This window comes from Microcebus murinus, chromosome 15 (assembly GCF_040939455.1).
Source record: "Microcebus murinus isolate Inina chromosome 15, M.murinus_Inina_mat1.0, whole genome shotgun sequence".
Taxonomy (NCBI): domain Eukaryota; kingdom Metazoa; phylum Chordata; class Mammalia; order Primates; family Cheirogaleidae; genus Microcebus; species Microcebus murinus.
This window is the reverse complement of record NC_134118.1, coordinates 34,836,672-34,852,345: the sequence shown is the minus strand read 5'-3', so window position 1 is coordinate 34,852,345 and position 15,674 is coordinate 34,836,672. Positions and strand designations below refer to the sequence as shown.

At 38.0% G+C, this 15,674-nt stretch overlaps 1 protein-coding gene across 1 annotated transcript in view; it reads left to right on the top strand.

Annotated features, from left to right (window-relative positions):
- The first annotated feature begins 1,816 nt into the window (after positions 1-1,816).
- Positions 1,817-15,674, top strand: part of RBM46 (RNA binding motif protein 46) — a 48,072-nt gene continuing 34,214 nt past the window's right edge. Inside the window, exon 1 of the mRNA XM_012783631.3 lies at positions 1,817-2,008. The gene's annotated coding sequence lies outside the window, so the exon portion shown is untranslated. The remainder of the gene's footprint in view (positions 2,009-15,674) is intronic.

Genomic DNA, 15,674 nt, shown 5'->3' with positions numbered 1-15,674 from the left:
CTAGGTTTTCTAGTGGCTTTATTTTGAATGCACACAGCATATATAAGACTAAATTAGTATTTATTGCTTGAGGGCAGAGACAGTTTAGGAAAGAGTATTTGTTGAGCTTCCAGTGTGCACCTAGTATTATGTCAACTTTTCTACTGGTTTCTGGACATATTTTGAGACAGTATGGCATAGTGGTTATATCTTCGGGTTTCAGAGACAAACTGCAGCCACTTGCTGTATAACCTTGCTCTGTGTCTCAGTTTCCCCATCTGTAAAGTGGAGCTAGTATCTTTACCAAAGTAGCTCTGAGAATTAAACGAACTAATGTACGAAAATCCCTTAGAATTGTTTCTGGCACATACAAGTGCTCAATATTTGCTAATATTATTTATCATTTAATCCTCACAATCCCCATTTTAAACGTGGGCTCAGAGAAGTTAAGTAATTTGCACAAGTTATCACAACCACAAAAATTACAAAGTAAGGATTTAAACCCAGGTCTGTCTGGCTCCAAAATTCCTGCTAATTCCTCACTGTTGGAATAAGTTTTAAAAAACTATTTAATTTATTTAGTTTAACAAATAAAATTTAAATTAGACATTCATTAGTTCCTTGAACACATAGAGAAAGAAAACAAACCAACTGAAATCACAAGTTAATGTGGAAGAAATCACTTTGAGATCGAAAATAAGGGCACCTGTCTCACCCAGTTGATTATTCTGGGCGTCAAGTTCCTCGTTTGTTAAAGAAGCCACATGATCTAGGTTCTTTCCAGTTCTAATATTCTATTAGTCTATCTATGGATAGATAATATTACACATAGATACAGAGTTGTTTCCTAAAGGCATTGTTTTGTCTACATTTAATCCCTAGTTGTTTTCAAGGGAAGCAAAATTCAGTATGGGTACACAATGCCAAAAAATTGTATTCTTGGCCAGGCGTGACAGCTCACACCTGTGATCCTAGCACTGTGGGAGGCCGAGGTGGGAGGATTGCTTGAGCTCAGGAGTTTGAGACTAGCCTCAGCAAGAGTGAGACTTCATCTCTAAAAAAAAAATAGAAAAAATTAGCTGGTCGTGGTGGTTGGCGTCTGTAGTCCCTGCAACTCAGGAGGCTGAGGCAGGAGGATTGCTTGAGCTCAGGAGTTTGAGGTTGCTGTGAGCCAGACTGACACCACAACACTTTAGCCCAAGCAACAGAGTGAAGACTGTCTCAAAAAAAAAAAAAAATTGTATTCTTTAAAGTTGGTTTTACATAAGCATAGACCCTGGATCAGTAGTTTCACCACCACTAAATTTCTCCCCAAGCTGGTTACTGATAAGAGTCAGGCCCATTACTAGTCTCCTAATTCAACCCATTCCCTTAGGCTTTTAAACCATTTAGCCTTTGTACTTCTATGCAAATTCGTCTTTTAGCTTTATAAGCCACTCCACCTCGAGAACTTATTTTAAAAGGTCCGCAGTTAGGATATATGACTGGTTTGCGTCATTGTAACTTTAAGAGTCCGCAAAACAAGAAAAATAACCTTTACTATGCATTTATTTATTTTTCTCTAACAAATAAAAGAAGTTCAAATATAGCTCTTGTTTTTAAACGCCCTAACAAAGAACCCCAGTACCTTCATTTAGTAGCACTCCAAGCTCAGTCCACACCCTCAGGATCGCTCTTCTTGCCTCAATTGGCTAAAGTGCCTGTCACTCCAAGCACTTTGACACTCCACCCTCTGCCAACTTTGGTTTTAAACCTTGATCCCGCCCCCTCTCCCTTGGCTCCTCCCCGGGACTGATTACTGATTGGCCGAGGGACCACTCCTCGTGGGGCTGTCTAGGCCGCGGCGCGCGGTGCCCGCTGGGAGCCGAGCCCAGGCGCGAGGACCAGCGCGAGCTCCTCCCGGTGGACTCCCCTCCCCCCTGCGGCGACCCCCTGCTCCGACTGACTGGTCCCCGAAACGGTGGCGGCGGCGGCGGTTTGTGGTCGTTGGTCGCAGGGATTTAGGACCAACATTTGAAGACCCAAAGGGGTGAGGATGGGTTGGGGGCAGAGGAGTCGCTGCCAAACCGCCGCTAACGGCTGGAGACCCTGCCTCCTGGCCGCAAATAACCGTGCCCGGCTCGCTGTTAGGCCAGATACGCAGGGGGGACCCGCGCCCCGCTGGAGGCGGTGTGTGCGGGGCTCGCCCCTCTTGGTTCCCCAGCGCCGTCGAGCAGCGGGAGGGCAAGAGTCAGAGACGCGGCTTCGCAGCCCCCGGGAACATCTTCTTTTGGGACAGCGCCCTCGCGGTACCCCCGGGGCCCCGCCGCCCCGCTCCAGCTGCCCGTCCCGTCGGGGGCCGGCTCCTTCCGGCCCGCGGCGCCCTGCCCTGTCTCCGTCTTATTTCCGCTCTCCCCCGCCGCTTTCCGGCCGCTTCCCACCTGTTGCCTTCCGTGTTCTTCCCCTGACACTCTGCTGCCGTCGACTGCCGCGGGTCGAGGTCGCCCGCCGGCCCGTCGGTCCTCTGGCCGTTGTTGCGGCCGCGCATCCCCGCGGGAGGCTTTGGGACAGCGGCCGGGGCGTGCCGACTGCCTGCCGGGTGAGACTGAGCTGGCCGCGGGTGGCTTCGTTGAGCTCTAGCTGTGTGAGGGTTAGCAGTGTCCTCGTCGTTTTTTTTTTCTTTTATCGAGTTCGAACTGGGGACAAGCCTCGAACTTTCCACTGCCTTTGACTCCTCTCTTTCTCCCCCGCGTCCTCTTCTCGTGTCGGGCTTTGACCAGGGGACGGCCGCCGATGTGCAGGGAAGATAAGTGGCCCCCGCTCACCCGCGACACGAGGCGGGCAGCCATGGACGGTAATACACGCAGCAGTTCCCTCTTTGTTTTCTGACGTCTGATCGTTTTCATTGATACTTTTGAAATGTTTCTTGGGGGTACCGGAAAGACCACAGAACCTGGAGTCGGGAGACCCGGGATTTAATCCTGGCGTTGATACTAACTCTGAGATGCTTTGTGAAGCCTCTTGATTTTTTTTTTTTACTTGGCCACCAGTTTCCTCCTAGGTAAATTTTGTTTAGCTTAATATTGAAGTTCCTTTAGGCTTTACCGCTTTTTACAATGCTGATAAATTATCTGTAACCTACATATTATATGGCAATTCCTAATGCGGACTAATGTCAGAGAGGCAATATGAATAGGAACTTTTAATTTCTTCTCTTGAAATTCTGTCCCGTTTTGTGTTCGAGAATGGCGTTATTACCAGGAAACAGGGTATGTTGCATGTATAAGTAGACTGACATATAAAGAGCGTATTCACGGGTCGGTAGAATTTTGCTTCCTTAAATAATGGGAAGATATTTTTCAGAATCACCACGATGTATAGTTGAGTTTGACAAACTTCCTTTTAGAGCCTTTCGGAATTAAATCTCCTTATGGGCTCTAATGATAGACTTGTTCCAGAGTACACATTTAAAACATTCTATTTCAAAATTTGTTTGCAGCTGTGTGCCGTTTCAGACATAAAGATGATTATTACGGCTGTAATTGCAGAATATTAACAATGCCTTATTTTCTGCTTAAGGCACTGCTTTAATTGCTAATTTTCACTTAAGAGGGTAGAATATTGGACTTGAATATTATTGCCAAAAATTATAACACATATTAACACAACATAAAAACATATGAGGAAAGAATTATTAATAACAAGAACATACCCAACGTATGGATTGAAATCAAGCTTCATATGTTTAGTGGTGTTATTTTTGTTATTAGGAAACGTAAACATTTCAGTTTAAGGAGGGTTGGTGAATACAAATCAAATAATTGGTGTAAAAATTGCCTAGATTTACATTTTAATGCTGGATATTGTTTCCCATTTTATTTTACTTGATGGGTGATGAGACAGGAAAACGAAGAAAGAAAATGTGATCTCTATGTTCAAATTGATAATGGATTCCAAAAATAATAGTTATAGAAGACCTTATGTCAGGACTAGTAGGGCACTTAAACAACAAGTGCATATCTTATTCTAAATTGAAGGAGCATGTATGCTTTTATGTTTGAAGCGATATTTAAAAAATTTATTAGTTGCACATTATTTTTCAAATACTTCAATTTTTATGTCATTTTAAATTTAAACTTGCACTCTAGAGCAACACTAGGTGTGTTGAAACACCTATTACTAAAATGCTATATGTTATATATTTAACTTCTAGCAAAATGTGCTCTCATTTGTAGTAAAAATAATTTAAAAAGAAATTGAGCTGATCCCTCTATACACTTTTATTTTGAAATAGTTTTAGATATCCACACACTTTTGATTAATTCTTCTCATTTTGCAACCATGTTATTATAGTGCAGTCTGTCACTAAAATGAATTGCTGCTGAAAAACCTCCATTGACCTGGCAACCATGGTTTCATTGTACCATACTTAATAACAACTGAACTAACAAATCAGGATTTTAATACCACGTAATTTAAGGAATGCCATAAAGATCTAATGTGCCTCTATAAAGGTATTTGATATCTTAAAAGTTATTTTTTATTATTATTATTTTTTATTTCGGCATATTATGGGGGTACAGATTTTAAGGTTTCAATAAATGCCCATTTCCCCCCTTCCCCCAAAAGTCTGAGTCTCCATCATGACCATCCCCCAGATGGTGCACATCTCACTCATTATGTATGTATATACACGCCCCCCTCCTCCCTCTCACCTGCCTAATACCCTATTACTGTAGTACCTATGTGTCCACTTAGGTGCTACTCAATTAATACCAGTTTGCTGGAGAATATATCTGGTGCTTGTTTTTCCATTCTTGGGATACTTCATTTAGTAGTATGGGTTCCAGCTCTAACCAGGAAAATATAAGATGTGCTATATCACCATTGTTTCTTAGAGCTGAATAGTACTCCATGGTATACATATACCACATTTTATTAATCCATTCTTGGATTGATGGGTATTTTTTATTATTTTTAAAACCCATAGTAACATGATATAATGGTCACTTTCACAACTTTATATATTTTTATAATTTGGAAGATGAAGTTTCAATTAAAGTAATTTGAATACAGCTGAAACAAATTCCTTTTTTTTTTTCCTTGAGACAGAGTCTTGCTTTGTTGCCCAGGGTAGAGTGAGTGCCGAGGCGTCAGCCTAGCTCACAGCAACCTCAATCTCCTGGGCTCAAGCAATCCTTCTGCCTCAGCCTCCCAAGTAGCTGGGACTACAGGCATGCACCACCATGCCCGGCTAATTTTTTCTATATATTTTTAGTTGGCCAATTAATTTCTTTCTCTTTATAGTAGAGATGGGGTCTTGCTCTTGCTCAGGCTGGTTTCGAACTCCTGACCTCGAGCAATCCACCCGCCTCAGCCTCCCAGAGTGCTAGGATTACAGGCGTGAGCCACTGCGCCCGGCCAACAAATTCCTTTTGATAAATGATCACATATTTTGCTAAAATTGTGCTTGTCATTTTTTTATTAATATATTTTTGATTTTTGAAAAGCAATACAAATTTGAAAATGTTTATTTTTGTTAATTATTAAGGTATTTAAAATTAAAAGATAGCATTTAAAGGCTTGATTCAAATTGTTACTTGAGTATCTATCCTGTGATTGGCTATGCTGTCTCGGCCTTTTATTTCATAGCTTAGTGAGGTTGTTGTATTTGTTTATTTATTTTTTGAAACACCTAGAGAGGAATCTTTAAAAGTTCAAAGTTTAGGAAAAAAAGTCTGTGAAAGCTAGAGTTAAATATGGTACAACTTTTAATCTACCATTCTTTTGGGGTCAACCATATATGTTATTCTCATGGTCAGGACCCCTCCTTCTCTTATTCTCTAGAATTATTTCAGTCTTCTAGAAGGGTAAGGAAAAAAGTTTATGGATGTGATTTTTGGAATGTGATGCCACACCTGAAAATGGCAGAGGACTAATTGAGCCTGGAAGCCTTGGTGTGACAGCTTTGTCATAATGTATAGGACTGCTGCAGCTTCCTTGGACATTTAGTTAACTCTCAGATTGATTCTGGAATGTTTTAGAATGAGTATATATTGTATGCTTGTTTTAAATTTGATTATAATTCTCTGACTAAGGTTCTTGAATTCTGGCTCTTTTGGCATTATACTTTGGTTAAATTAATATGTTAAAGTTAGGTATTTTTAAACTCTCAACCACTTCGGTACCAGTGTCGACCATAGTTGTCAGCCTCAGATGAACAGGCACAGCCACTTTAGCTGAAGGCACATAGCTGAGCGTTGACTTTAGTCGACAGCCAAAAGCTTTTGCTTTTATCTCTGCAGTTGCAGTGCGTACGTTCAGCTAATAAGTTACTACAAATCTGTGTGACCTTTTAACAAGTGCTTAGTAGGAGTTATTATAGTTACTTTCCTAAAGCTGCCTGTAAAGTAAAACAAGCTTTCAGTGCTTTAAAACTTTCCTCATCACACAAGAGCAAAACGGACTTGTCGTCAATGCACAGCACAGACTATCTTGCGGATTATGAGTGCCGGCTGTGGGCAAGGTTTCGCGGCCAGTGAGCGTGGAACTGAAGTGGTTAATTGCAAATTATACATGTGTATATGTTTTGGAGGTTTTAAGATAAGAACACATTCCTGGCAGAGTGAAGTGGCTTACTCTTGTAATTCTAGCACTCTGGGATGCTGAGGTGAGAGGATCGCTTAGCTAAGGAGTTCGACACCAGCCTGAGCAAGAATGAGACCCTGTCTCTACTGAAAATAGAAAAAATTAGCTGGGCAACAAAAAATTAACCAGGTGTGGTGGCCAGCGCCTGCAGTCTCATCTACTTGGGAGGCTGAGGCAGGAGGACTGCTTGAACCCAGGAGTTTGAGGTTGCTGTGAGCTGTGCTGATGCCCTGACACTCTACCCAGAGTGATTGAGCGAGACTCTGTTTCAAAAAAAAAAAAAAAAAAAGAACACATTCCTTTCTAAAGGGAATAAGGGATTGGAGATTCTCTGGTGTGTCTTCTGTAATTTCAAGTTTTTTTGTTTTGTTTGTTTAAGACAGAATCTTGCTTTGTTGCACAGGCTGGAGTGCAGTAGCATGATCATAGCTCACTGCAGCCTCAAATTCCTGGGCTCAAGTGATCCTCCTGCCTTAGCTTCCCGAGTAGCTGGGACTACAGGTGTGCACCCCCATGTCTGGCTAACTTTTTCTATTTTTTTTTTTTTTTTTTAGAGACACTATCTTGCTCAGGCTGGTCTTAAACTCCTGACCTCAAGCAATCCTCTCAGCCTCCCAGAGTGCTAGAGTTATAGGTGTGAGCCACTGTGCCTGGCCAAGTTTTTATAATATTTTAATTTCTTGAAACGTACAAAGCATAGCATATGTTTCTAGTAATACCCTAGAGAAAAGATTCTTTAATGTGTGGACTGGCCTATTATTTTAACATAAGACCCAAGGTAAGATCTTTAAAAGTAAAGCTTTCGAGACATGGATTAACCCCCAAAATATATCTGTTGGGTAATTCTAGGCTGGGTTGGGTTGCAGAAATCAGCTATTTAGAGCTAGCTAAGAATTATAGTAAAATATAAAGTTGTTTATTCTACATTTTGGATAAAAGGGGACCGTATTTATTGCTTTTATAGGCAGTAAGTAGCATATGTAAGGTACCCTATACAACTAGTCTTGTTTTTTCTTTTTCTTGTAGCATATAAAATAAATGTAAATCTCACCTTCCTTATCTCCATATTACATCAATATGATATTTAGTGTGGTGCACCAGTATGATGTCCTGTGGGATGCTGAGATCATCAAAGTCCCTCTGGACTAAATTATGGAAGAGAGCCAGAATTTCTGAGGCAACATGAGACTGTAGTGTTTGAGCCTCAGGTCTTTTCAGTAACTAGTTTTGAGACTTTGAGCAAGTCTGTATCTTAATTTGCTCTTGGTTTTCTCGTGTACATTATTAAAGGTGGTTTAAGGTCTGCTTGCAATCCTAATGTGGGTTTTTTTTTTTTCACTACAAAATCTTTAGTGATGGTATAATAGCAAAACCTAGAATAAAAACAATTTTGAATGGAGAAAGGTAGTTATATAGTTTAAAATGCTTTTAACTTTAAAGGAATGCTAACAGGAAAACATTGCATTTTTTAAAAGACAAAAGGCTAAAAGTTGATTATTTAGTCTTTAACTTATTAAGGTTCTAGTGATCAAAAATTAATTTATTTCTTTTATCTATTAGTAATACTTTGTTTTAGTTATTGGATTTGATGACACATAAATCAGATTTGTCTTTGAAGTATGGTGCAAGGTACACAACTAGATGGTAATACAGACTTAAGACTTTTCCCTTGATAAGAATTCTTTCCTATTTTCTAATTCTGCCATTTAATAAAAGTGTGAGGCCAGTAAATTAGAAGAATCTAACAATTATATAAAGAGAAATGAGATATAATACCTGTCATATTGAAATGAGCAAGAAAGGAGAAATTGAGGGAAAGCTGAATAGTGTTTTACCTTTTCTGGAGATGGGTCTTTATAATGTAGCTTTATTATTAGGTCATTAAATATGAAATGTTTGATTTCAAATAAAAAATTTAGTTTATTATATCTCAAACAAGAAGAAGTATAATTAATCAAAATATGCACCTGCACTATCGACACAGTTTTGCCATTTTAACAGTAGCTTATGCCAACAGTGAAGAAGCCTGGAGAGCGAGTGGCCATGAAGTCATGGAAAACATTTTCCACAGCTTGTTGAGAATTGAATATTTTTCCTTGCAAGAAGTGGTCAAAAACCTGGAAGAAGTGGTAGTCACTTGGTGCAAGGTCTGGTGAATGTGGTGGATGACAGAGTGTTTTCCAAGTTCAGCTTCTATAGTGTGAGCAGCATTGTTTTTTGTGGCATGTGGTCTTATAATAGGATTGGCCTGTCTCTATGACCAACCTCAGCTGCTTTGTTGCAAGCATCATCATTTCATCCCATTGGTTGCAGTAGACATCACTATAATGGATCGACCAGATTTTATGAAGCTGTAGTAGATAATACTAGTGCTGGACCACCAAACAGACACCATTAGTTTTTCTGATGAATGTTTGGTTTTGGACTGTGTTTCGGCACTTCATCTTTATTCCACCATTGTGCCTAATGCTTGGGATTGTCAAAAAGAATCTATTTTCAGCACTTGTAACAGTACACTATAGAAATGGTTTGCCTTATGTTGTGACAGCAAAGAAGAGCAAGCTTCAAGATGATTACTCTTCTGATACTTGTTTAATTCATGTGGTACCCATCTATCCAGCTTCTTTACCTTGCCCATTTGTTTCAAATAGTCCAATATTGTTGGAATACTGATATCAAACCTTGTTGCTAATTCAATGTAGATTGAGATGGATTCACTTCCACTATAGCTTTCAGCTCACATTATCCACCTTGGTCTCAAGTCTCCCATATGGCTCATTTTCAAGATTAAAATCACCAGAACAAAACTTCTCAAACCATTGACATACTGTGCCACATTCTTTCCAAATACATCTTTGATCTTTTGAGCTGTCTGCGTTGCTTGGTTCCAGGACAGAACTCATATTCAAAAATAACACAAATTTTGAACTTATCCATGGTTTCATAAAAATTGCTCTAAAAATTTTTTTGAAAGCTAATCACAAGCCAAAATATGTGTTTGAAAGAATGAAGATGTACCTTAACAGTAAAAATCAACAACAAAAACAAAACAAGAAGTGTCAAAGTAAAATATGTCAAAGATAAATCAACTGTCAAACTTAGTACTTAAATTGGACATTCCATGCTTAATAACCTAATATTTAAAAAATAGTTTCTTCAGAATATCACATAACACCTGTTCTTTAAATGTAAATACATTTTAAAATGAATTCTCAGGGCCCCAATTGTATTGATGGGTGGATATTCTTGGTCATTACAAAAATGACAGAATGTTGACTATTTTAGGCAATGCAGAATCCTGTTAATACTCAATGATCAGACTAGGGCAGTTTTTAGGTGTTTTCTGGTTTTATTTGGACAGATAGCTCTTAATTAAGTTTGCAGATATGAAAAGAAAAGTTCTGTCTTGGAAATAAATTATGCCATTTCATGGATTGGATGCAAATGGGTTAAAAGATCATAGGGGAGTTAGAAAGGATTGGCAAGTTAAATCTAATAAGATGAAATTCAATTGATTCTAAAATCTAGTTACCCTATATAGACCAGGACATATTTGGAGTTTTTGGTGACATTATATTTAATTTGAACTAACAATATAATGCAGCTGTGTAGAACAATAATATGGTCTTTGTACTGGTAGACTTTTCAGTTTTGGCCACTACACTTTTAAAGGAAAGAGACAGGATAGTAAGAGAGAACATGAAACTATATCATATATGAAACAGTTAAGCTGTGTTTTCCAGATGGTTCTATAGAAAGTTAATAGGTATGCCAAGGAAAATTAGGGTAATGTGCTGAAATAAGTTTGGGGAACACTTGAACTAAAGCTGGAAAGTGTGTGTGTGTGTGTGTGTGTGTGTGTGTGTGTGTGTGTGTTTGAGACAGGGTCTTGCTATGTCTCCCAGGCTAGAGTTGCAGTGGCATCATAGCTACGCTGCCTCATACTACTGGGCTCAAGTGATCCTCCTGCCTCAGCCTCCCTAGTAGCTGGGAATACAGGTGCATACCACCATGCCTGGCTAATTTTTCCATTTTTTATAGAGATGGAGTATGGAGTCTTGCTCTTGCTCAGAGCTGCTCTGGATCTCTTGCCTCAGGTGATCCTTCTGCCTTGGCCTTCCAAAGTGCTAGGATTACAGGCGTGAGTCACTGCATACAGCCAGAAAATTTTTTTAACTGAAACTTTCCCTGCCCTTAAATATGCTGATGTTCATTATAATACTTTTAAAGGAGAGGTATAGTGATTTTTCAGACACATGTAGATACGGAACACATTTTTGAGATTCGTTAATAACTCCTCAGACAATGTTCTAAGAGATCCCAGTTTAGGAAATGTTGAGTTAAAGGAACTGGTAACATTTAACCTGGAGAAGAGGAGAATCATCTTTCAAATGTAATTATATAAAAAGAAGCAGGTTCAGTTTAGCTAGAAGGATAAAATCAGGATTGATATGTGAAAGTTACTGAGAAAGAGACTGTGATGTATTATAAGAAAGAACTTAAAGATTTATCTGAAGACAAGTTACTCTAGAGCAGGCGTCCTCAAACTATGGCCCGCGGGCCACATGCGGGTGTTATTGCCCGTTTGTTTTTTTACTTCAAAATAAGATATGCGCAGTATGCATAGAAATTTGTTCATAGTTTTTTTTAAACTGTAGTCTGGCCCTCCAATGGTCTGAGGGACAGTGAACTGATCTCCTGTTTAAAAAGTTTGAGGACCCCTGCTCTATAGGATAGTGAGTTCTTTATAAGAATTAAGAATAAGATGGATGCTGTTTTTTTCAGCAATGTTATAAATATGAAGTGAGTGGTTGAATTAGACGATTTTGAGGTCTCATAAATCTGAAATTATTTTTATTAGGGGTTTTCTAAAACGTTTTTGTTGATAGACTTTCCCATCTAACTTCTGGTTTGTTTTATAATCATGGTATGGTTTTTCAAAGGAATCATGAATAATCGATTCCATGTTATAATTTAAAACAGTGGTGAAAGAAATCTCTATTCAGGGACTAATGTTGTTATTTGTAAGTTACATGACCTCAGATAAATCATATCATTTTTCAGAGATCTCAGTTTTTTAAATATCTAAAATGAGGATAATATAAAGTAGAGGTTAGAAGCCCAACCTTTGGGCAGATAGATCTCTGGTTTGAGTGTCTATATCTACCTTATCAGTTTATTAGCACTATGATTTTATCTCACTTAGTTTATTTTTAAAATGGAAAAGAATAATACTTATAGGATTATTATTCAAACCAAAAGTTAGAGACTGAATGAGATAATGTATATAAAGTTCCTGTCATTGTGTGTGTTATTTAATATACCAAACAAGTAAATGCAGAAATAAATATAAAATGGAATTTCACAAATTATAAAAGTAATGGTCAGAGTTGTAAAGTAGTTTGTCAAAGGTCTCTTGACCAAGAACTAGAATTCAGGTCTTCTCTCACCCAATTCTGTTACTTTTAGTTAAATTGTGATGTCCCTCTCTCCCTATCTCATTCATTGAACATTCATTGTATGCTGGAGAGTCTACATGATGCTAGGGATTTGCAAATAAATGACTGGACTCTTCTCAGTGTTTGGGGTTGGGGAGAGAGGTGGACATGGAAGGGATTGACCATCATAGCACTCTGAGACAGGTTCTGTGATATTAGTACATACAAAGGAATACATAATTTAGAATTGAGAGGGAGAGTCAAGGAGGGTTTTCCTAGAGATTATTAGGAGTGGAAAAGTCCAAGAAACTGGGGAAGGACTGTGGGGACAATTTATGTGAAGTCTGATATATGAGAAAATGGCATATTTGAGAATTTTCACATAGGTGAGTATTGTTATTGGCCTATAATAAGAAATGAAGTTGAAGGGTCAGATCATGAAATGACCCTTAGGACTTTAAAAAGATTTTAAGGACAGTGGGAAACCCTGAAAGAATTTTTTATTTTTAATGCAGGTAGCATATGCTCTTGATATTCAGAGAAAAGTGAGAAGTGAAGATTCTTTGACTCATCATTCCTACTTATCAATAACTGCTATTAAAGTTCCTTGTAAATTGTTCCAAAATATTTATATGCCTCTACAAACATCTATGAATGTGTACATATATATCAAAAACAATATGTACACAGTTGCTTTGATAGTAAATGTAGCGTTCTCCAGCTTTCTCTTTCTCATGATTGCTTGAATGTTTTTTCCATACTCAGTACACATGAATCTGTGACATTGCTGCATAATATTCCATTGTATAATTGTACCATACCTTTTGATTTAGGCCTCTATTGGTGGACAGTGAGATAGTCTTGAGATTGTTGCTTTTTATATACATTTCAGTGAACATGCAACTATATAGGTTAAATTATTAGTAATTGAATTATGAGGTATATGTGCATTTTAGATTTTGGTAACTTGTCAAATTTCCCTCTAAAACGATAATTCTAGTAATGCATACCTGCCAACAATATATGAGGTCTTAAGTTTTTCCTGAGTTTTCTGTTGGTCTCTTCATCTAACAAATAATTGTTGAGTACCTGCCATGTGTCAAGCACTGTGGCAGGTACCAGGGAAAGTATTCAAGTCAGAAGTTGTCTCTGCCCTCATGCAGCCCAGAGTTTGAACCATAGGAAGTCTTCAGGTGTTTTGTTTGGTCAGTTTCATTTTTTATAATATGATGGAATTAATTTTTAGTTTTTAAATATTGAGAAATTTTACATAAAAATCTCTAGATTCCTAGCTTCCCTTGAAAAATTGGAAAATTTGGCATAATAGGACAAGGTGGATTTCTTCATGGTATTAGTTTGCTAGCCTTTAGTAGCCACTGCCCTTTTCAGATGGTGCATTGGGCTTTCTATTATTGGAAAAGCACAGTTTATACCACTTCTGATGGTCTCATACTTGGCCTCAACTCTTAACATTTCTTGTCAGGATCTTGGAGGCATCTGAGTTGGTGGTTTAGTAGATATTCAAATTTAACATGTCCCAAACTGAACTCTGATTCTACCCCAAAAACCTGTTCCACTCAGCCTTCCTTATCTCCCTTCTCATTGGTCAGGCCAAAGCTTTTGTATCATCCTTTGCTTGTTTATCTCACAATCCATATCCAATTTGTCAGAAAATTCTGTTGGATATACCTTCAAAATATATCTCAATAAGACTACTTATCCCTTCCACCTCAGCTTCTCTGTCCATGCCACCATCATCAACATGGATTCTAGTAGTAGTCTTCTAGTTGGTCCCCCTGCTTCCACCTTTGTCCTACTGACTTCTCAACACAATAGCCAGACAGTCCTTTTAAAGTGAAGGATCATATTACTCCTGTGCTCAGAATCGATAGTAGCTCCTTATTTAACTGAGAATAAAACTAAAGTCCTTAAGTTACCTAATGTACAAGGTGTACCTTTTCCATGCCAGGTACACTTCAGTCGTAAGGCTGTTGTCTTGGTTTTTCCATTTTTGTGTGCAGTTCTTCTCAGATAGCTGCATGGACAGGTTCCTTAATTCTTTGTTCAAAGGTTACCTTCTCATTGAGGCCTACACTGACTATCTTGTTTAAAATTTTACCCTGTCTTCTGCCAAAACTGCTACTGCCCCAAGTGCCCTATGCCTGTCCTTTTTTCCCCCTATAGTACTCTTAACCTTATTGCATATTATATTAATAGTATTTACTTATTACTTTTAACCTTACTCCATATTATATTATTTACTTATTATTTTTATCATCAATTTTTTTTTCTCTACTAGAGTATAAACTGTGCAAAGGAGGAATTTTAGTGTTTTATTTACTGATGCATCCCAGTTATGAGGACTAGTGTCTGGGACACAGTTGGTACTTACTATATATTGAAAAAATGAATGAATTTGAGTTTGCAGTCCCTGCTCTGCAGTTTGTGTTTTTCTTACTGTTTCATTAGATATTAAATATATTTCTAGTGCTTATGTGTAAAGGACTATGTTAAGCCCTTTATTCTCATCCTCTGAATCCTTGTACTTTGTGAGGTAGAAACTGTTATTATCCACTTATAGACAAGTAAATGGAGTCATTGAAGGGTTAAATAATTTGCCCAAGGTCCCAGCTTAGTAAAGAGAAAAACTGGAATTCAGATTTAGCCAATCTGGTACATGAGTCTGCTCTAAACTATGATACTGTGCTACTTTTTATTTTAAGAAAATTAGCCCTTTATCCGATGTGTTACAGATTCTTTTTCTCTGTTTATAATTTTTGACTTAGTTTTTAGCCTTCAAAAGTACTTTTTATATAGTAAAAATATTTTCCTTTGAGACTTTTTAATTTAATTATTGGAAGGGCCTTCCAGATTCCAAGATTAAAAAAAAAATCTTACTCATTGTTTTCCTTAGATTTGATTTAAAATAGAATTTTAAGATAATATGAATTATGTTTATTTTTGTATCACTGACAGCATTATGGAGATTTTGTTTGTGGAGAACAAGACTAAAAGGTGGAAGGACATTTAGAAGCCTCACACTAATTCAAGTAAGAATTGCCTGAGAACAGGCTCTAGGATGGACAGGAAAAGACTGATTTCAAGAAATACTGAAGTATAATCTTCAAGTCTTTGTGACTGATTAGCTGTGAGTCAAAAGGAGGACTCCGGAATAACTCCCAGGTTTTTGGTTGTGATAGTTTGAAGGAGAGAGGGAGTATGTTTGTTGTGGTGCCATTTATTTGTTGAATGGATAAATCGATTGAGAAGTTAAAACAGGAAGGAACAGGTTTGGAAAATAAAATGGCATTCAGTTTTTGATATATTGAGTTTGAGATGCCTCATGAACATCTCATTTTTGACACTTAAGTTCATTAGGCACTTTGATAAATGAGTCTTAGCTTAGGAGAGAAAACTAGGCTAGCCTAGGGAGGAAGTGAGGTAGATGGCAGGTAGAAACTGTATGGGTACATGAGCTATTTTCCTGTCTTTTTTTTTTTTTTTTCAGAACTTACTCCATTGGATACAATATAGTAATAGCTTGGAAGCAGTTTAGAGGTTAGAGATAATGTGTAGAAATGTCCTGGCGTTTATAGTAGACCTACTAAGTAAACTGAACTTCTTATGATT